General features: G+C 36.7%; 1 long non-coding RNA gene across 1 annotated transcript in view; it reads right to left on the bottom strand.

The window, feature by feature from the left end:
- Window positions 1-13,183: 13,183 nt before the first annotated feature.
- Window positions 13,184-21,376, bottom strand: part of LOC125082584 (uncharacterized) — a 68,015-nt gene continuing 59,822 nt past the window's right edge. The window contains exons 4-5 of the long non-coding RNA XR_007122016.1: window positions 13,867-14,005; window positions 13,184-13,440 (exon numbers count right to left, since the gene is read on the bottom strand). This is a non-coding gene — a long non-coding RNA (uncharacterized LOC125082584). The remainder of the gene's footprint in view (window positions 13,441-13,866; window positions 14,006-21,376) is intronic.

The following is a 21,376-nucleotide window of genomic DNA, read 5'->3' as shown; positions in this document are numbered from 1 at the left end:
TGGGCTAATTAAAACCACATCAAATAATTTGGATTGATGAGTGACTAGAGGCAATCGTACCATACTCTGGCCACATTAACGAGGAAGCCTCATTCCCCAGGCTGGGGAGTGGCATATCTGCGGAGATTTAGCTAGAGACATACAATAAATTGCAAGAGAATTCATTTCAGGGGACTCTCTCTGACTCCAGCAGTATTACAGTTTTAGCCACACAGGGGAGGTGTTCGTATCAGCCAGGGGTCTACTTACAAACATGGTTTTATTTATTGTCCTTCCTCTCCTTTACCTGTGAGAGTAGAGTTAGTTATGGGAGAACTTCCAGAAGGTGAGCGGGTCAGGCCAAATAGAGAACTGTTCTGTTTCCACAATCATTCTGTATATTCCCAACCCAGATGGAGGGTCATAAGTTGTTGGAAATTCTGAACAACTGATTTGTGTCTATATTGATCCAAGCCCCACATCATTTCCCAACCACCCCAGGTCAATTCCAACCAAGGAGCACAGAATCTCCTTGAAATGATGCATGTCAAACACCCTGCCTACATGTGGCCAAACCCTCTGCTCAGTTTCAGTTTTGTCTACAATTAATAATTGTTTTGATTATTACACCTGACTAGTTCAATGCAGATAAACAAACTACTAGCTTCTTGAAAACTAATAAAAATATTAGAAGTCAAATTTGGATCATTTCAGGCTTTGAAGAGATATTCATTTCAAATTATAAATCCTTTGATTTTGGCATTCTAAGAGAACCGTATATATTTTCCCCAAATTTTCTCAGTGCTCTGTCAGAATTCTTATTTGGATAGAATATGAGCCTTACCCAGAAAGGCAATTCTAATTTTCCAAATCCATTGGGTGGGTGCTGGACAAAGAGGTCCTCATGACATAACAATCAGATGCTTGGGAACTGTGTGTACGTGTTTCACTCTCCAGCCAAAATAGCATACTCCTTCTTCCCATAATGGGCTACCAACTCTCCCACTTAGGCTGCTGTTTGCTCCTGGATGGCTTCTGCCATCAGTTCAATTTAAGTTAATGTCCTGGCTGGTTTGCCCACGCATCTGGAGTATAGGCCTACAGCTTCTATACCCCAGTGTTCAGATGTATTCTTTGAAGGCACAGAAGGCTCAGGTCCCAGGCTCATCCTGTCTGCCACTGTGGAGATGAGCAGAAAATAATGCTGGGCAAAGCTAAGCAAGATTGTTTCTGAAATTATTTCTACTTAACATGTGAGTTAATAACTAAATGTCAACAACTTCAGTAGAAATATAAAAGCCATAAAACTCATTAATATGAATGGGTAAGTGACACATTTAAATGGAACAATATAATTGGAGGAGTTAGAAGCCCTGAAAACTACCTTCAGCCTTGGCCCCAAGTACCTCTGTGTTCTTAGTTAAGTCATTTAATATTTCTGGGTTTCAACGTCCTCATTGTCAAATGAGTGGGTTAGGATTAGGTGGCCTCTAAGCCCCCCTGCCACTTTAATATTCTATGATTTTATATCTCAGAGGCATGTAAATAAGCCATTTGGGAAGATTTACATTGTTTTCTTTACAACTGTAATGCAGAAATAGAGATATTGGGCTTATCTCAGCGTGGTTAAAACTCAAGAAATATCAAGCTTAAGGTGTGAATCTCCTTAGTGGATCAAGGCATTTACCAATGTTCTTTAACACTTTCATCTTCTAGGGTCCCAGGGATGAAAAAAGTGGTGTACACTGAAGAAACTAATACAGTGAAATTGTCTGTGGCATTGCATTTCATAACATAGCTAATGCACTGACATACATGTATACTGTTGAACGTATTCATGATCATGGGTACTTATGTTGAAGACATAAGAAACAAACCATAAAGAACCTGAGAAATGACCTCACGTGGTCCCTCCTTTCACATATGAGGCTGTAAAGACCCAGAGAAGAGGAATTGCCTAAAGCCACCTAAGTAATTTTTCAAAAATGTTCCTACTTTAGGATAATTATTGGCAATGTCCATATAAATTTATATTTATGATGTCTTTTATATATTATATATTTTCTTTCATTCTGACATTATTGTTATAATCAATAGGCATAATTTACATTTAAAAAAATTGAGATCCGAATGGCTTAGCTGATACTTGTCTAATTCTTTTTTTCTTTGTTTTCTTCCACAGTTACACAGGATGTACCCATCAGAAGCATGTAAACATTTATATCATTAAGGCAACATGCAAACATGTCTTCAGCAGTTACTTGTGTACCTATAATACACCCCTACCAGTTAAGAATGCGCTTTACAACCAAGGCAGAATTATGAAAGATCATCCACAGACTTCAAATCTCCTCCCCAATCCCTCTAGGAGTCTGCTATAACCAATATGTTCCCTGGCTTGTAATTTGTGCACAGTCACAGTAAACCCGGGCTAAATCTAGGCTTCTGCCTTGACTGGATACTTCAGAGTTGAACATGGAGCATGGGGCTCTTAGTTCTCAGTCTGTGTTCTCTTTCATATCATATCTCTTCTCTCCTATCAAGCTGGCATTTATCCAACTTTCATCGCTTTTTCAACATCTTACCCTGTATTTGTTTGAGTACTGCTGATAAATAAAGTCCACCACTGCCTGAAATAGCTAATTCCACCATAAGAATATTGTTCCTGATTTGGACCTTAAATTAGATTCCCTGTGACTCCCACTCATGTGTCCTAGTTTGTCCTTTGGTCCTTTATGTAGTGCCACCCACACCGTGACACCCCTTACATATTTGAAGGCAACCACAATGTTCCTGTCATGCCACCCTCCAGTCTTCCATTACTGGGCTCAGCTTTCCTATTCTATTCTCCCTTTCATTCTTCACACCATGTTTCCCCTCCTTTGGGTATTTCTCATTGTCCTCTGGAAAAGATTGTGCCCCAAATAGAACACGATTCCCTAGGTGTTCTCTGATCAGTGTAGAGTGTAAGGAGCTGTTATTCACCATGAACAGGATACCACCTTTCCATCAAGCATAGCGACTCATCAGTTTTCACTTATTGCTTTGTTAAGGTGTGATGAATTTGTTCAATCCTTTCCCTGGTTTCCTAGCAGAAGGCAGGCAGAGGAGCAATGGGCTTGATTTCAAGAATCTCTTTCCTGCTAGAACACTGAAGAGCTTGTCAATATCTTTTCTAGGTGCATTTTGTCAAACCGATATTCCAATAGACAGCCATTAGCACCTCACCCTATGCTTCAGAATCACATTTGGGGGAATTTACTTTGACTGATCATAGCTTGAAGGGATCATTTGGTTCTATGAATCCAATCTTACATTTCAAAAGCCATTTCCTATCAGTGATGATGTGTATACCCCTTGCTTACACGGATTTGCAACGAGCAAGATAGAAATACATCCTTTAATTTTCTTTCTTGTCTAAAGGAAAGAACAATCTCTCTCCCTACGTTTCCCTCACCCCAGTAAGAACCAGTCACTGAAGATAAAGGATATCATACCTCCTAAAAAATCTGATGAAAGCAAATTGACCCTATTGACATATTGAGATGGCAAATCACACAGTGCATTTCCTAGGCCCCAGTAATATGGATGTTTTTCTTCCCAGGAATGTATCTGATTGGGGAAGTTTATTGTCCTATAGAGTGTAATGTGGCGATCATTCAGATAGAACCATCAAAGGCAAGAGTAACTCTGATTCTTATAATAAGCTGTGGATATATTTTTATCAGGGCACCAAAGAAAGATTAAATATCTAAGCAGAGGGGATTCAAGGGTATTATTCTCTTCTATGGGAAGAGCAGCAATATAAAGGGAAAATATGGTTTAATAGGCCAAAGGAAAAAAAATTCCAATTGGTGACAAAAACAATAGATTTTACAGGAAAATATGTGATAAGAAAGAAACATTGCATTGTTTGGGACACCTGTAGTTAATTATTGCAGCTAAAGACATTAAAATAAGTTTCTTTGCTCATATATCTTCATAGACTGTTTGGCAATATTAAATGACAAAAGCTTAATAATCAAAAGTACTGAGTTAGCAAATGTTTTCTAATTTTAATAACTTCTTGTTGTAATTACCAAGTCTTAGAGTGAAATGATTTAATTAGAAAGTAATCAAGAAGTGTCTACTGTTAATTGAAGGAATTATAAAAGATCTACATTTTTAATATATTTCTAGGGTAATAAAATTAGAATTTACCATAATTATTTTTAAACCACCCCAATGAGGAATGTTTGATGTGGGAACAAAGTATTCAATACTTCCATGAGTGGTACCCATCACTAAGAACATGGTGGGATTACAAGCTCTCATCCCTCTTCTCTGGGAAATAATAAAAAAATAATAACTGTCAGCTAATATTTATGGAGAACTTACTGTCTGTCAGAAAAAAGAGGTTCAGAGCAGGAACCATACTGTTTCATTCACCAATGTACCTTCTGGGTGCATACAAGGCTCCTGATAAAGAATTTGAAATCATATTAAATGAACTTGGTGCAGAGTCAGAAATAAGCAAGTGTGATGAGGTCTGCAAGCTCAGTTTTAATAGAGTTGGTCTGGCTACTCACTCTTATCATTAGAACTCCCCCGTTGACACATGCTCTCTTGGGATGAATAGACTTATTTATATTTTCCCTCAATTCCAGAGTATAATATACATTTCTGCACACATCTAGTTCAGTTGGAGCGGAGAAGACCTTGCCACAGACCCTAGAAAACAAATTTTAGCTGTTTATCTGCTATTCATGGTTTATTCTCATAATGTATAAGAATTCAAGTACTGGGTATTAATGGGTATTTATGGAATGGAAGTAAGTGGCAAAGAAAAGAATGAAGAAAAATAAAGAAAAGTTAGTGTTTATTCCATTAAGTAGGAGTGGTGGTATTGAATATTATTATGAAGGTAGAATCATGCAGCTTCATACCATTGATGTGGAGTTGAGAAGGTGAGCTATGCCTTTAGATAGCTAACTGTACAGAAGCAGTCATTTTCATGGACACTGGAAAATTCACATCTTCACTAAACCCACCCATCTCTGGCTGCCCATCTCAGGCCCATCACTATGATATGCCTGCCTTGCCATCCAGTTTTTAGCCACTGTGAATTACCAGGGACTTAATAGTTATCTGGGGTTTAATGACTTTTCTCTGCATCTTGGACCATCAACTCCTCCTGAACTCTCATTAATCCCAGGGGCAATGGCTTAGACTGTGATCATTATTGCTTTAACAAATACTTCCAAGATATGATGAGAGTGACTTTCCATTTATCTTCCATGGAAATTCGTTCTGCAGGAATGACAGTCAGCCCGAGAGACAAAAGCTATTGTCTCGAAGTTCTTTAAAAAATGGTATTATTGCTTTCTGTATATATTCTATTGAAAGACAAAGGCTAATTAAATGTTATGTTTCTTGCCTCCTTAGAGACAGAGCAATTCTGGCCAACTTTCTTGAAGAAAGTTTTACTAATACCTTGAGGCTAAGCCCTACTACAGGTAAAAGCTAATGAGGGGGTAAAGTGGGAAGAATCAATACCTAGAAGATTCAGTATTTCAAAGAATGTAAACTCCAGAATTTAACTGACTAAACCAGAGAACAAATGAATTAAATAACCAATGTCTATCCATTGAAAAATTCCTGTGTTTGTCATTGATTTTTAATTTTAGATTTGTAGAGTCAACCTCCAAAAGCTGTTGATTCAGCCACTAGGAAACTAAAACAAAATGAAAAGCTAAGCTCACGGTTCACGGGCGGCACCAGGTAACAGAGCTTCCATCAGTCATATACACGTGAATCGATTCGCCAAAGATCCAGATCTTACAACAAGAAACTTTCTAATCCAGTAAATTATTATTAAAGGATATATTAAAATTGATTAACACAAATAACACTAAATGGAGAGTATACTCAAACATGCCCTTTGAGAGTATGATTTAAAGGAAGAGTAAGTCTAAGGTAAAATTACATACTTCTATCAACTCCCAGTACTCACTTCTTAGAAAGAAAATTCCAGCTCCATCATCTAGTTTCAAAATCCCAACCTTTGGTTCCAGGCCACTGTTAACTTTATGTGGAACCAAAATATTTGTACACCCTGTGAGAGCCATTGGTTGTAAAGTTTACTGCCAGCGTATATGCTCTCATTTAGTAGTGTGGCCCAGTCGCTAGGTGTGAGGAAGAGTGTTCTCTGTCTCCCTGCTTGTGCTTTTCCTATGTGCATATTTTTCTTAATATTGTAGCTGCAGGAAGGAGAACATTTCACGGAGCATCTCTGCATCCAGTCTTCTATACTCTGGCCTCACATCATCTAGTGTGTAATACAGGACAAACCACATAACTTGTACGCTTGTCCCAGTCTTCAAGGAGAGGGCATTTTGAGGAGGCTATTTTAGAGGATTGCTAAGGTCACTTCTGGTTTAAAAGGATATGATTCAAGAAGAGAAACAATGATTTCACTCTGCCCTTTTTAGAAGACAACCTTTTTTCCAAATCCATTTTCTACACTTTCCTCTTGGCATAGCGTATTGCTTTGAGATCAGACACTCATCCATCCAGTTATCCCTTTTTTTTTTCCTAAAGATTTTATTTGTTTATTTGAGATAGAATGAGCAGGAATGGGGCAGAGGACAGAGAGAAAGGGAGAAGTAGGTTCTCCAGTGGGCAAGGAGCCTGACATGGGACTCGATCCCAGGATCCTGGGATCACAACCTGAGCCAAAGGCAGATGCTTAAGCAGGCACCCCCATCCAGTTAGCCTTTGATATTAAACTCTCTGAAAACCTTTCCAGAAAGAGTTTGCACTATCAAAACTGGATTAACTGTTTTAGGGGAAGAGTATGTTTTTGTAAAAGCTCAGAGAAGCTTGTAAAACCTGGAATATGAATAGTCTTCACTGTGGTCCTCATTTCTAAGAAATTTCTCTTTACAACTTATCCCATGTTTGGACAGTATTGTATACATTAATTATTTGTTTCCCCTATTAATTTGTCATAAGCCTACCTGATTGCTATCAGAACTTGGATCAGAATGAATTAATCAAATTTAAACTTAGTGTTTTTATAATCCCAACCTAAAGGAGAAAACATTAGCCCAAACAATATCATGGTAAGTGTCTATTTGCCATTTAGGCTTTAAGATATTGAAAATAGCTTTTCAGTTTCATTTCCACTTTAAATGTCCTGTGGACCTTTGTACCAAAGCTGGGCCATATCATTTACCAGGTCAGGAAAACAAGGTAGATGACTCACCCAAGGTAACAAAATAACGTGTGGTAGTATCACATTCTCCTGTGTTCCTTATCTTTGGTCCTAGAAAACTGGGACATTATAAACTCTTTGTGATCCTGACTGCTGCCAAGACCTATGTGATCTTCTCCTGGGTATGTCATCTCTTGTCCAAAACTTCCAAAACCATGGCCACAGCATTAGTTCTGTGTCTTCATTTTTCTTCCTGGACTGTTGGTTTTACTGAAAAATCAGTCTTCAATAATTTCCTCCAATAACAGGTCTGACCTCCTCTCGAGAATTAAGCAAGCCACCACTGTGCTCCCATAGCACACTCTTCCATAATAGCAATGTTCGGCCCCACATTAGTATAATTACCTATTTATGGGTCTGTTTTCTTTAATATACCTCAAACCTCATTGCATCAGGGAACAGAATTTTCTATTTTGACCCTATTTGGTACTTGTAATCTACAATGAATAATTGTATGTAGGTTGTGTATTCATAAAGAACTGAGATACGTAAGACTATTTAAACATTTGGAAATTGGAAGAAGATAGATTTCTTCACCATCTGTCCAAACATGATAATGAGGAAGTATTCTTTGTGTCTTCATGGAGGTAAGATAAACAAACAAGAGGTCCCACTTTAACTATTTGGATATGATTGGGGGAGTCATTTATTCAAGAGGAAAAGTTGCCTAAATGATAGAGATAATCTTGGATTATTGAAGAAAAATTAGGGATTTGTGAGGAGGAGTAAATCTTTAGCTTAAAGAAATAACTTCAAGAATTGTAACTGCCGGGGCGCCTGGGTGGCTCGGGTCATGATCTCGGGGTTCTGGGATCGAGCCCCGCGTCGGACTCTCTGCTCAGCGGGGAGCCTGCTTCCTCCTCTCTCTCTCTCTCTGCCTACTTGTGATCTCTGTCTGTCTGTCAAAAAAAAAAAAAAAATCTTAAAAAAAAAAAGAACTGTAACTGCCACACATATCCTTTAAGACAATCTTTGGGATGTAATTTATGATAGACTCCTAGATTGGAAGGACTTCTGGAACTAACCTATATAGCAGTGGAGATGATGTTTCTCACATTTCTCCCTATATCTATATTTTAGCATATTAGATGTGAGACAACCCAAAGAATTTCTCTCAGACACCCTCTGCCCCTTTTTCAGTTAATGCCCCTTTTCGTACCCTCTACATCAAATGTGTTTCTGAATCCTCAACCCCAGATATAACAGCATATGCTTCCTTGTCTCCTAGAGATTTTTCCGATCTTCCTAGGCCCCACTGCCTGGTATAATTAGGTAAACTCTTTGTCAAACCTCTTTAAGTTTACAAAGGAAAGCTGTTGTGCAAAAACTATAATTTTGAAACTTTTTCTCAATGAAATTGCTGAGATTATCCCCCTTTTGAGTAAATCCAAAGTGATGTGACTGGTGTTTCAAAAGCAAAACATGTTCCGCTATCACCAAAGTGACGCAATGTAATCTTCCTGCTTTCAGAGAAATGTAGACTAGGAGACTCATTTGAGACACACGATGGCCATAATGGAGAACATTTCCCTACATCTGAATTTCCCCAGGAGAAAACATTTTGAACACATTTGGAATAATCCCACAACTGTTTGTGAAGAGGTTGGGCTTAAGCAACAACATTTCAATAATCTGAATGAATCTTAAAATGACCACATGCAAATATATTCATCTACGTATTTTAACTGAAAAAATATGAAGGAACTAGAAAGAATGAACATAGTCATGTTTATCACATCCCAGGTGCCATTAAGTACTGAAAGTGGTTGCACCCAGTCAGTTGCAAAGGTGTTGAATCTAGCTCTGTGTCTGTCTGGAACGGATTGGTCAGCTACCTGTAGCCACTTCCCTGCCTGCTGCCAAGATGGTAACAGTGGCCAAACTGAGGGGGTCATGTGAATATGGTGACCAGTGTGATGAGTGTCAGAATGACCAGATTTACCATGGCATAACCCAACTTACTAACTATGAAGAGGTACTTAGAAGCTGCCTCAGCACTGGCTGTGCAGAGAACAGACAAAGAGGCAGTAAGGATAAAATTAGAATTATCAAGTGTAGCATGTGTTTTCCATTCTCCTGCCCCACTCTCCTGCTCCTTCTGCCCCTCACTGTCAGTGCCCTCATTCAACCCAATCAGTGTGCATGACCATTTCATGCTGCAAAATTCACAGGTCTGGAGGAACCTGAGTGGAAGTTTATGAAACTGAAGTTTCATACTGCTCTCTGTGGTTCTTCATGTGTCTCGCTGGTCTCTGTTAGAGAGTCTCCCACCTTCCTTCTGTCTTCCTTGCTTGTCGATGTGGCATTGCCCCTGGGTTCAGTTCTCAGAGGTTTGCCTTTGTCTGTGTTCATACTTGGTACAAGGCTTTAATTAATATCTAGATGCTGATATGTATCTCCTGTTCCAGCTTCTTCCCCCGGATTCCAGATTCCCATATCCAGCTGCCTACCTGATTGTCTTCACTTGGAATGTCTTACTAGAAAGCAGCCTCTTGGTTTTTAATCCACAAACCTGCATATGCTGAGGTTTTCTCAATCGCAGTAGATGACAACTCCATCTCCTCTAACCAACGCCAGAGTTCCTCCACCTGCTCCTCCTCTGCCCCCTGTGTCTCATTTTTCTCCTTCATCTAAGGTCATTCATAAGTCCTCCATCTGGAATCCATTGCTTCAGACACTTTTGTGGAACATTTCTCAATTCCTTTGAGAATTTGGCCAAATGTCATGGCCTCATAAGAAGCTTCCTTCAGGGGTGCCTGGGTGGCTCTTTGGTTAAGCATCTGCCTTCAGCTTGGGCATGATCCCAGGGTCCTGGGATCAAAACCAGGGTTGAGCTCACTGTTCAGCGGGGAGTCTGCTTCTCCCACTCCCTTGCTCTTGCACTTGCTCTCTCTCTCCCAAATAGGTAAAATCTTTTTTTTTTTAAAGATTTTATTTATTTATTTGACAGAGAGAGACAGCAAGAGAGGGAACACAAGTGGGGCAGTGGGAGAGGGAGAAGCAGGCTTCCCACTGAGCAGGGATCCTGATGAGGGTCTTGATCCCAGGACCCTGGCATCATGAGCTGAGCTGAAGTCAGTCAGTTAAGGACTGAGCTACCCAGGTGCCCCTCAATAGGTAAAATCTCTTTTGAAAGAAAGAAGAAAGAAAGAAAGAAAGAAAGAAAGAAAGAAAGAAAGAAAGAAAGAAAGAAAGAAAAAGAGAGAGGAGGGAGGGAGGGAAGGAGGGAGGGAGAAAGGCTTCCTGCATGGGGCACCTGCGTGGCTCAGTTGATTTAAGTGTGGGACTCTCAGTTTTGGCTCAGGTCATGAGTTTATTTAGGGTTGTGAAATTGAGCCCTGCATTGGGCTCCATGCTGAGCGTGGAGCCTGCTTAGGGTTCTCTGTCTCCCTCTCCTTCTGCCCACATCCCACTCCCCTGCCACATCCAGCATGCTAGTGTGCAATCGTGCTCTCTCTCTCTCAAAAAAAGAGACTTCCTTCATGCCTCTTTATAAATGACCTCTTCCGCACAATACTTTATATCCCTCATCCTGCCTTTTCTTTTCACAGCTCTTATCACATGTGAGGACAGGCTACCTATTTATTGGCTGTCTGTCCTTCTAAGCAAAGGGGCTTGAGGAAAAGGGCTTTGTATCTTCTGTTTCCTGCTGTATTCCAAATCCTGGAACAGGAGTTGAAATATAGTAAATACCAAAAAAATTATTTGCTGAATGAATAAATTATGCTTTGGTTTTATAATCCTTCATAATTCTGTAGTTCTAGGTTTACAGCTATTTTCCCTCGGCTCCCTCTAATATATTATTCCATTATCTTCTGGCACCTACAGTTGCTAAAGGGAATTTTACTTGTTATCATACTAATTGTCATTTCTTTTCATTAAGAGTAATCTGCCCATTTTTCAAAGCTTTTAAAATTGTCATTTAATTCTTGGTTTTCTACAGTTTTACTTCTATGTGACTTGGAATGGATTTTTAGAGTTTAAATATATATATATATTTTATATATATAATCCATAATATGTAGTATATTTGGAATCTTTAGTATATATTTTAAGTAAATAAATACAAACACACATGAAGTTTTATAGTCTAACTTTCTTTTAAAAGATCCTTTTAGAGATGCCTGTGTGGCTCAGTACCTTAAGCATCTGCCTTGGGCTCAGGTCATGATCCCAGGGTCCTGGGATCAAGTCTCACAGCGGGCTCCTTGCTCAGGGGGAACCTGCTTCTCCCTCTGCCCCTCTCCCCCATTTGTGCACTTGCTCTCTATCTCTTGACAAATAAGTAAAATTTTTTAAAAAGTTTCTTGGTTTCTTTTAAACTTGAGAATAATTATTTTCTTAAATTTTGGCTAGTTCTCAGGTATTATCTTGTTAAGTACTGTTTCTCCACCTCTCCCTCCATTTTTCCCCAGAAAATTTTCATCCAAATTTTCCAGGCCCTCAATGACTTTTTTTTTTTTAAAGAGTTTATTTATTTATTTGAGAGAGAGATGGACAGAGCACAACCTGGGGGAGGGGCAGAGGGAGAGGGAGAAGCAGACTCCCCACTGAGCCTGGAGCCCAGAGCAGGTCTCAATCCCAGGACCCTGAGATCATGACCAGAGACAAAGTCAGATGCTTAACCGATTGAGCCACCAAAGGCAGCCCTTAATGACTTTTTTCCATATTAAAAGAATCCTTCTTTCTCTAAATAATCTTTAAATTCACCCAAGTCCAGAGTAGAGTTTTAAGCCCCCTTTAACTTTCAAAAATTGCGTATTTATTTTCAAGATTTCTGATAGTTTTAAAATCTCTGCTCTTGCTTCATTCTTATCTAAGTTTGTTTCATAATTTCATAGTTCTTTAGTGGGTATCATGCCTTTGTGTGTCTTTTAGGTATCATTAACACTGAGTTAAAAGCCTTTGTAAGATAGTTCTGTAAGACAAACTTCACCTGGCTCGCATTTATGTTACAATTTCTGAAAACTACAAATGGTACATTTTATTAAAACTTTTGGAGGAGTCTGGGCTACTGGTGAGAATCCAGGAGCAGAACTTCCGAGGTTTATTAAAGGCTGCAGACAACCTGACCCACGTTAAGGAACTGCCAGAACTTTAAATATTGGTGTCTTGTGTTGTTAAATGGGGAGATCTTTTGGTCATAGTTGAGGTTTAAATCTTCGAACTTGTTTTTGTTATCTCATTTTGCATTTTCTCTTTACTACGTTTTTCTTAATTTATGTTTTATCTGCTATTCTGATTTCTAATGAATTAGATATGATTTCTTTGTATCTCCTTTCTTCTCAACTGAAATCGGAAAGTATCCATTATATTTCCACTCTTATTAACTGTATCTAAAATGCACATTTACCTAAAAGTAAAGTTAATAAAAAAGTACAAAGACCTTATACCAGAAAGTACAAAGACCTGAGAATCTTTAAAATTCATGTCTCCTCCACTTTCCATTATCCCAGATTTCCTGCCTTATTTTAAAACCCTAATTTATGTTTTTCATTATTTTCCATCAATACCTTTTTTAATGAACAAACATGCTGACTATATGCTATTCCTTCCTTCTGTCAGGCTGTGGGAGATGTATAATGTTCAAAATATTCATTGCCTCTTCTGTCATAGAATTATACTTCCCTCCCTCCTGGATGTGAGATGTAGTTTGGCCAATATGCTGTGAGCAGACATTACTTGTGTTGCTGCTCAAGAAGTTTTGAGAGACTTTGCTATGAGGGCAGCTGGATCCCAAAGTGAAGAAAGTATGGGGCAGAGCTCTAGCCACCCACAGCCAACATGGGAGCTGTGCGCCCCTGCGTGTCACTGCAGCATGGCCTGCACTCTCCCCAACCTCTCTCGATCAACAGAATTCTATCTTCTTAAGAATGCTCACTGAGAGTTTGCTTGTTAAATCTTGTAGTCTTTGTCATAAAAGCAAAAACAAAAACAACTTTGCTCCCACTTTTTTTCTCTTTAAAGGTTTCAAATTTGCTTTCTCCAAATATAAAACCAGTTATAGTTCAATTCAACACAAGAGCTTGTGTGCAAAGTTACAAGGAACTGAGACATTCTATAAAAAGCTAGGTTAAAGATGGTTGTATGGTTTGTTCTGGGTGTGTTTTGTTTTGTTTCAAGGGTGTGGCGCTTCCTCAGGACCTGAACTCAGCCAAGAAATGGTTATTGTAATGGAATAGCAACAGTTGATCCATAGATGAATTCTGAAAATTAAAAAAAAAAAAAAAATCACATCCCGTAGGTTGTAAATTCTTCCAGGAACTGTTTTACTGTCTGCTTTTCAGGAATTAAAATAATAATAATAATAACAACAACAACAACAATAATTATCACCATCATCATCAACATCATCTTTTTGAAAAGCCACAAGTTTAAAAATCACAAGTTTAAAAAAAAAAGAAGCAGCGATGGATTTTATTGTATTTATTTGTTTTTTTGTTGTTGATTATGCTTCTTTTAAAATTTTTAACATCTGGTATATTTTTTTATCATTAATGAGCACAACACTGATACACTACTATTAACTAAAGTCCATAGTCTATTCAGATTTCTACAGTTTTTACCTAATGTCTATTTTCTGTTCCAAGAGTCCGTCTAGGATAATACATTACATTTAGTTATCCTGTTACCTCAGGTTCTTCTTGACTGTGGCTGTTTCTCAGATGTCTCTTGTTTTTGATGACTTTGATAGCTTTGAGGAGTACTGATCAAATATTTGGTAGGCTGCCCCACTGCTAGAAATTTTCTGATGTTTTTCTCATGACAGAACTGGGGATATGGGTTTGGGGGAGGAAAACCATAGAGTTAAAGTGCCATTTTTATTACATCATATTAAAGTTATATCCTAACAATATGATTTGTGACTACTGATGTTGACTACTGTCTGGCTGAGGCAGTGTTTATCAAGTTTCTCCACTGTAAAGTTCATCCTGTTTTTCCTCCTTTCAACACTTACTCTTTGGAAAAAAGCCACTACGTGCAGCCCACATGTCAAGAGTAGGGAGTTATATGCTCCACTTCCTTGAAGATAGGGTATCTACATAAATTACTTGGAATTATTCTGCACCAGAAATTTGTCTCTTCTCTCCCATATATTAACTTTTTCAATAACTTGTATCCAAATGGAACCACTAATATTTATTTTATACTTTGTGTTATAATCCCACACTATTTTTATTGTTGCTTGCATTTTTCCAGCTTTGGTCATTAGGAGCTCTTTCAGTTGGCCCCTGTGTTCCTTTGAGATGTCCCCACCATTGTGGGGGTTTGTGATTTTTCCCCTTTAGGTACTACAAAGTGTTCAGTGGTCATCTTTATATTTCCTGTTCCAATCCTGGAATCAGCTATTTCTCCAAAAGTCTTACTCCTTTTATTAGAGAATGGTATTAAGACTAAGATTTGGATGGTAGATATATTTGTTGCCACTAGGGTGTTGTTTCTTTTTGGCTGTCAACAAAGAATTATATGTAGTGGATACTAACCTGTGTATATTCACAAGTTGACAAATATTTCTGTATGTAAACATCTCTCTCTAAATTAAATTAAGCTAAACATGAGTTTGTACTGATATTGCCTTTGCTATATGGATCATTCTAGTCTTCCTTGCTGATCTGTATTCCCACTCCAATAGTGAGAATTCTAACATTTTTTAAGATTCTTTTTCTCTGATAACTGATTTTTTTAATCACGTTGGAACTAGGTATGCATATAATTTACTCTATTGAAAACTCAGTGTGCTCTTTCAAACGGAAGACATTTTTTATAAATTATCTATCTGATTCACATTACATCTTTCAGTATTATTACTCCCTATTCTGTAATTTCTCCTCCTGAAACCCTAAGGAGATACAGATGAAATTTTTTATTTTCTTTCTGTCTTTCATCTCTTTTACCTTATCTTTCATAATTTCCATCTCCTTATAGCTTTATACTGCATTCAGATGAATTCTATTTGCATCGTTTAACAATTTAACCCTGTTTCTTTCTTTACATTTTCTTTATATGTACTGCCATGTAAATACCACCCAGAGAAAGATGTAAAACATTTCCACGATCACAGAATGCTTCTTTATGTCCCTTTGAGTCAGTATTCCCCTAAAGGGTCCTCCATACCATAGATTACTCTTTTTGAATTTCATATGAATTAATTCCTGAGTTTATGCCATTTGTGTCTGGCTTTCCTTTTAACAGTTAATTTTGTTTAATTTGAGATAATTTTAGACTTATAGAATTGTTGCAAAAATAGTATAGTAAGTTCCCATAAACTTTTCACTCAGCTTCCCTTTCTGCTAACAGCTTATATAGCAATATGTTTTAGGTGAACATGAATAATCACTTAAATTAGGTATTTACCCATATGTCGAGTTGCTGGGTCATAAGGTATGCATGTTTTTAGCTTAATAGATTCTGTTAAACTGTTTTCCAAAGTGGGCATAGCAATCTGCAGTTCAACTCATCCATATACATAAGAATTTTAGTTTCTTCGCATCCTTGCCAACCCTTGCTACTGACAGCTTTCAGAATTTAAACATTCTGCTGGGTGTGTAATAGCATTTCATAGTGTTTTTAATTTTCATTTTTTCAAATACTCCTTGGCCATTTTGATGGCTTTTTACATTTTTGGTAAAGTACTTGTTCCAATCTTTTCCCTACTGTTTTATTTGATTGTCTTTCTCTCATTATTTGTAAGTATTTTGAATATATGCTGGAAAGGACTTTTTTCTCACTTTATGCACTGCAGACATCTTCTACTCTGTGAGTTACCTTTTGACTAATATGAAAATTAAAACAATGTTCTTAGAATAAAACATAGGAAAAATATATCCATGACCTTAGAATAGGCAAAATTTGTTAAGTATGACACAGAAAGAACTAACATTAAGGAAAATATTAGTAAATTTGATTTATAAAGCCATTTTAATATACTTATTTTAAAAATTTTTAAAGATTTTTTAAGCAATCTTTCTTCTTCTTCTTCTTTTTTTTTTTTTTTGTTATTGCTATTATGTGGGTTCATTATCTCTCCTGGAGATTTGTTTCTTCAAATGGTTTGTAGTTATTCCTCTCCTACTCTTCCCCATCCCATCCTCCTACCTGTCGCCCTTCCCCTTATCTTCTCCTGTGGATCTCAATGATCATATTCATACCTCAAGATAATAATTCCAAGGTGTTTCCCTAGGTTTATGGGTAGAATTCTTCAGTCTCCACTTAATGGATAGGAAAATGCTTGACAACTCATAGATTTTATAGACAGCCCAGTTCCAGTTCTCACACAGCAGAGCTCTATGACTATACTGATCCAGCATGAGTGGGAAGCAAGGAATTCTGAATTAATTCAATCTCCAGTTTTGACCAAAACATGTTTAACTCTGTATTTCCAAAACACAGAAATTTTAGGGCTACATCTAGTAACAACTCTGAAAAATGTAATTTAATAAATGCTAAAAAAGACTAGAGGTCAGTGTCTTAGTAATCTGTTTCCCTAGCATAGTACTATAGTTTACTGATTACGTAAATAAATATGATTAAATTTCAGCTCTAATGAAGACTGAAGTGTGAGGAAGATATAGTTGGAATCCATTTTACTGAAGACTGCCTTTACAATGAGTCTGTTCTTATTTGTGTAAGTTATGACCATTTGACAAGAGTCCATGAGAAAGAGAATATGATAACCCTCTTGTCAATACCAAGGATGTGTCGATAATAGAAAAACTCTGTGCAGCCTGTCCTGGGAACAACAAAGCAGACAATACCCATTATCCATGTGTCATTTCCTGGTTGAGGACATAAAAACAGATCAGGGCAAAACCCAATGCGTCTTTAAATTAGTGGCACAGATCGATGCCCATATTTCTCAGTGTCATGTTTCATTATGTTGAACTATTTATGTCATCGTAACCCAAGGCATCTTAATGCAACCTGACATCCAGGTTATGTTGCATTAAAAAAAATAAGAAGCTATTGCATTTTGGTAATGGGCTGGAAAACATTCCAAATCTCTTTTTTTTTCTGCTTGGAATAGGGTTACCACTTGTGTGTATGTGGAGGGTACAGTTCTGTATTAAAATTTGAAAGGTCAGACACCTTCAACCTAAGTCTGTCAAAAATATTCCTTTTGCTTGGCCTCTCACTCCTATTTTATGCCAGTAATAGAGGTTTCAAGATTAGTTTGGGGATGGTAAAATTGTTGTTCTTTATAGTGTTTAGAGATGACCACTTAAATTGGGGCAACTCTCCTCTAATTTTCCAAATTGAAATAGCACTCATTTTTTAAGATTCTACTTGAATGCTATGTCTTCCAATAAACTTTCTTTCTAACCACTTAGTTTTCTTCTTTCTTTTCTGAACTTTCATAACAAGTCATTCCTACTGATATGGCATATTTTTATATCCTAATAATATTATAGATTTTTGAGTATATATCTTAGCTCTTTCAAATATCCTACATTTCTTCAGGATAGGGACTAGTTTTATTACTGTAGTTTAGTGATTCTCTAATCTTCAGTGTCCATAAAAATAATTTAGAGACTGTTTAGAAATTTAGATCCTTGTCATACTACCAGAGACTTTGATATAGTAGGTCTGAAGTGGGAATCAGTAGTCTGCATTTATACTAAAAAGCTACAGGAGAGTAAATATCAAGAATACCAAACTTAGGTACTGATATCATTGTCGAATGGCTGAAAACCAAAGACAATGATATGACAAGAACATATCAAAAGCACTAGGAAAAATCAACACATTATCCATAGTGGAACAATAATATGAAAGATGGTTGATTTTCAGTCAGAAACAATGAAGGCCAGAAGACAATGGAATGGTCGTCTTTAAAGTGCTGAAAGAAGGAAATGAAAACAAAAACAAAAACTCTAGAATCCCCTAAAAGGGAAAGAAAAAAAAAAAAAAGAAAGAAAAAAAACTCTAGAAGGGGGGAGAAAAAAAAAAAAAAGCCCACCAGAATCTATATGCAGTGAAATATCCTTTAAAAATGAGGGTGAAGTAGACATTTGCAGATAAATGAAAGCTGAGAAAATTTGTTGTTTGCAGACCTGCACTATGAGAGATATTAAAGGAAATTCATCAAGCCAAAGGGAAATGATATCAGATAGAAATCTGGTTCCACAAGAAGAAATGAAAAGCACTAGCAGTGGAAGGCATACAAATTAATATAGAAGACTCACTTTCAAATTTTCTTTTCTTAATTTCTTTAGAGGGCAAATAAACTCTTTAAGGCAAAAATGACATCATTATAAGGTAAAGCTAAATAAAACATATGACAATAATACTACAAAAGGTGGTGGTGTAATAAGAATAAACTGATTTTATGTAATATTGGAATGTGCCTGATTGTCACCAACTTAAAAGAAATGCCAAAAATGGAATGTTTATTAAAAAAATAATAAACTGATTTGATGTTCTTACATTTGTAAATTGCAAGTGTGAAGTGTGAAGTGTGAGCTGGTAAAATATTAGTTCTAAGGATACTTTTATAAATTCAAGATACATATTATAATTCCTAGCATGCCAAGGAAAAGTAATAATAAGAAGTGTAGCAAAACAGCCAATAGAGGAAATAAAAAAGAATTCTAAAATGATTTAATTAACCTCTCAAAATGGCAAAAATAACAAAACAGAGAAGCGAATAGAACATAAATAATATGATAGATTTAAACTCAAGCACATAAATAACTATTAAATGCAAATAAACTAAAAGTCAAGGGACAGAGATTGTCAGATTGGTTATAAAAGTAAAATATATACAGTCAACAAGTCATAATCTAAGTGTAAACAGGTTGAATACAATCATAGATGAAGTGTTAATACCTTCTCATAGTAGTTAATAGGATAAATAAGCAGAAATTCGTTTAGGATATACAGAATTGAAACAACATTAAAACCAACATGACTTAATTGACATTAACAGATCACCATACCCAACAACTGCAGAAAAATATTATTTTCAAATGCACATGGAACATCCATCAAGCTAGATCATATATCGATCCATAAAATGCATCTCATAAATTTCAAGAAATTGAAACCTTATAAAATATGTCTTCTGATCATGGTGGAATTAAATTTAAAATGCTTAACAATAAGAGGCATAGAAAAACCTCCAAATATTTGGAAATTAAAGAATACATTTCTAAATAACCCATATCAAAGAAGAAATTATAAGGAAATTAGGAAATGTTTTGAATTACGATAAAGGTACTGAAAATCTTTAGATCTTGTGGACACATAAAAGCACTAACCATAAAAAAAACTAGGTTGACCTTGAATGTGTGAAATTAAAAAGCTTGACATTATCAAGTGAAGGTGTGGAACAACTGAAACTTTCACACGGTGATGGTGGGAATATTAAATGGTACAGATAATCATTTGAGAAAACTGATTATTTTTCTTTTAAAGCTAGACACACCTACCCCATGACCCAGTACTGTCATGCCTAACTGTTTATCTAAGTGGAATAAAAACATTGGTCTATGAATGACATATAAGTATGTCACATGGCTTTATTCACAGCAGTCAGAAACTGGAAACCACTCAGACATCAATCAATAAGACTATGGATAAACAAATCATGGTATATTCATTTAATGGGGTACTTAATACTCAGCAATAAAAATGAACAAACTGCTGAGGCCCAGAGATTGATCTCACAGACTTTATGTTGAGAGGAAAAAGCCATTATACAAAAGTATACCCTGTGTGACCCCATTTATATGAAGTTCTGGAACAGACAAAATTAATCTATGGGGACTGGAAGTCAAGATCAGTGGTTACCTGGACCAGTCTGGGGTTGACTGCTAAGGAGCCCAAAAAACCGGGGTGCAAGAAATGTATATCTCCACTGGGATGAAAGCTACATGGGTGTATCTGTTTGTCAAAATTGATCAAAATAAGTACCTAAAATTTGTGCATTTTATCTCATGAAAACTATACTTCAATAAAGCATCTTAATCACTTGAAAAGCATTTGGGCATACAAATTCCTGGGCTCATTTTGCAAAGACTCTGAATCAGTGAGTCTGTGTGAGAACTAGTTAATCTGAATTTTTAGCAAGGGGTCCTGGTCGATCCTAATGCCTGTGGTTCATCCGTTACACGCTTGAAGGTAGTAATCAACATAATATTGGATGTCCAGAAGTGCTGATCACATTTTACAAAGGTAAACGAATTAATCATAACTTAGAGTGAATTGGTTGTCTCTGAATTCTCAGTTTCAAAGGAAATACATTAAACTTTTTTTCTTTTCTTTTTTTAACTCCCAAATCTCAAGCTTTATGAGTTTCCTCCAAACCAGATAAAGCAAACTCATCCTTCATTCATGCCACAATACTTCCAGCATTTGCTTTTGCTAATGGGTTTTTTCCCACCAGAAAAACCTCTCCTGGCCTTTCTGTCGGCCTTGTTTCCTCTCCTTGGAAAGCCCAGTGACATGAAACCCTTTCCAACTAGGCCCGTTGCTAGAATCTAACTAATAATGATCTCCCCTTTTTAAAACTCCTGTCGTTCTTACTACTTGATCTATTCAGTCTGGCACTTGCACACATACCAAACTGTACGGTTCTCTCTTTCCCATGTGAGTCTTTTCGATAATACTGTAAAAAAATATTAGTGAAAACAGTTCTACTTCTTGGCTTCTCCTAGCTAGTCTTTCCCTCCCACCATGCTAAGTAAAACTAAAATATTTGATAATTATTTTTAAGTAAAGAACACAGGATTTGAGATTCAATGGGAGTTAGAATTCCAATGCTGGCACCCACAAACTTTGTGATGCTGGGAAACTTGTCTTCATCTATAAAAATGAGAACAGTAATTCTTTCTTCATAAAGTTATTGCAAGGATTAAATGGAGTAAAGTACATAAGCCACTTAGCACCCTGTCTTGTGTTTTATAACCGTTAAGCAAATGGTTGTTGACAAGATTGTTGTTGCTGATATGCCATTATTGTGTAGTTGTGATATTATTATTTGTGTTGTTAAAGACCATACAATATTAAGACTGTAGGGGAATTTAGAATTATATAATCCAATCCATTTGTTCTTGTAATTAGAAAACAGGTCAGAGAGGAAGAACTTATTGATTGGTTCTTTTGTCTTAAAAGAATAGTATTCAAATTTCAAAGTTTATGTTC

Source organism: Lutra lutra, chromosome 12 (genome assembly GCF_902655055.1).
Source record: "Lutra lutra chromosome 12, mLutLut1.2, whole genome shotgun sequence".
In the NCBI taxonomy this organism is placed as follows: Eukaryota; Metazoa; Chordata; class Mammalia; order Carnivora; family Mustelidae; genus Lutra; species Lutra lutra.
This window is presented reverse-complemented; position numbering and strand designations above follow the sequence as displayed.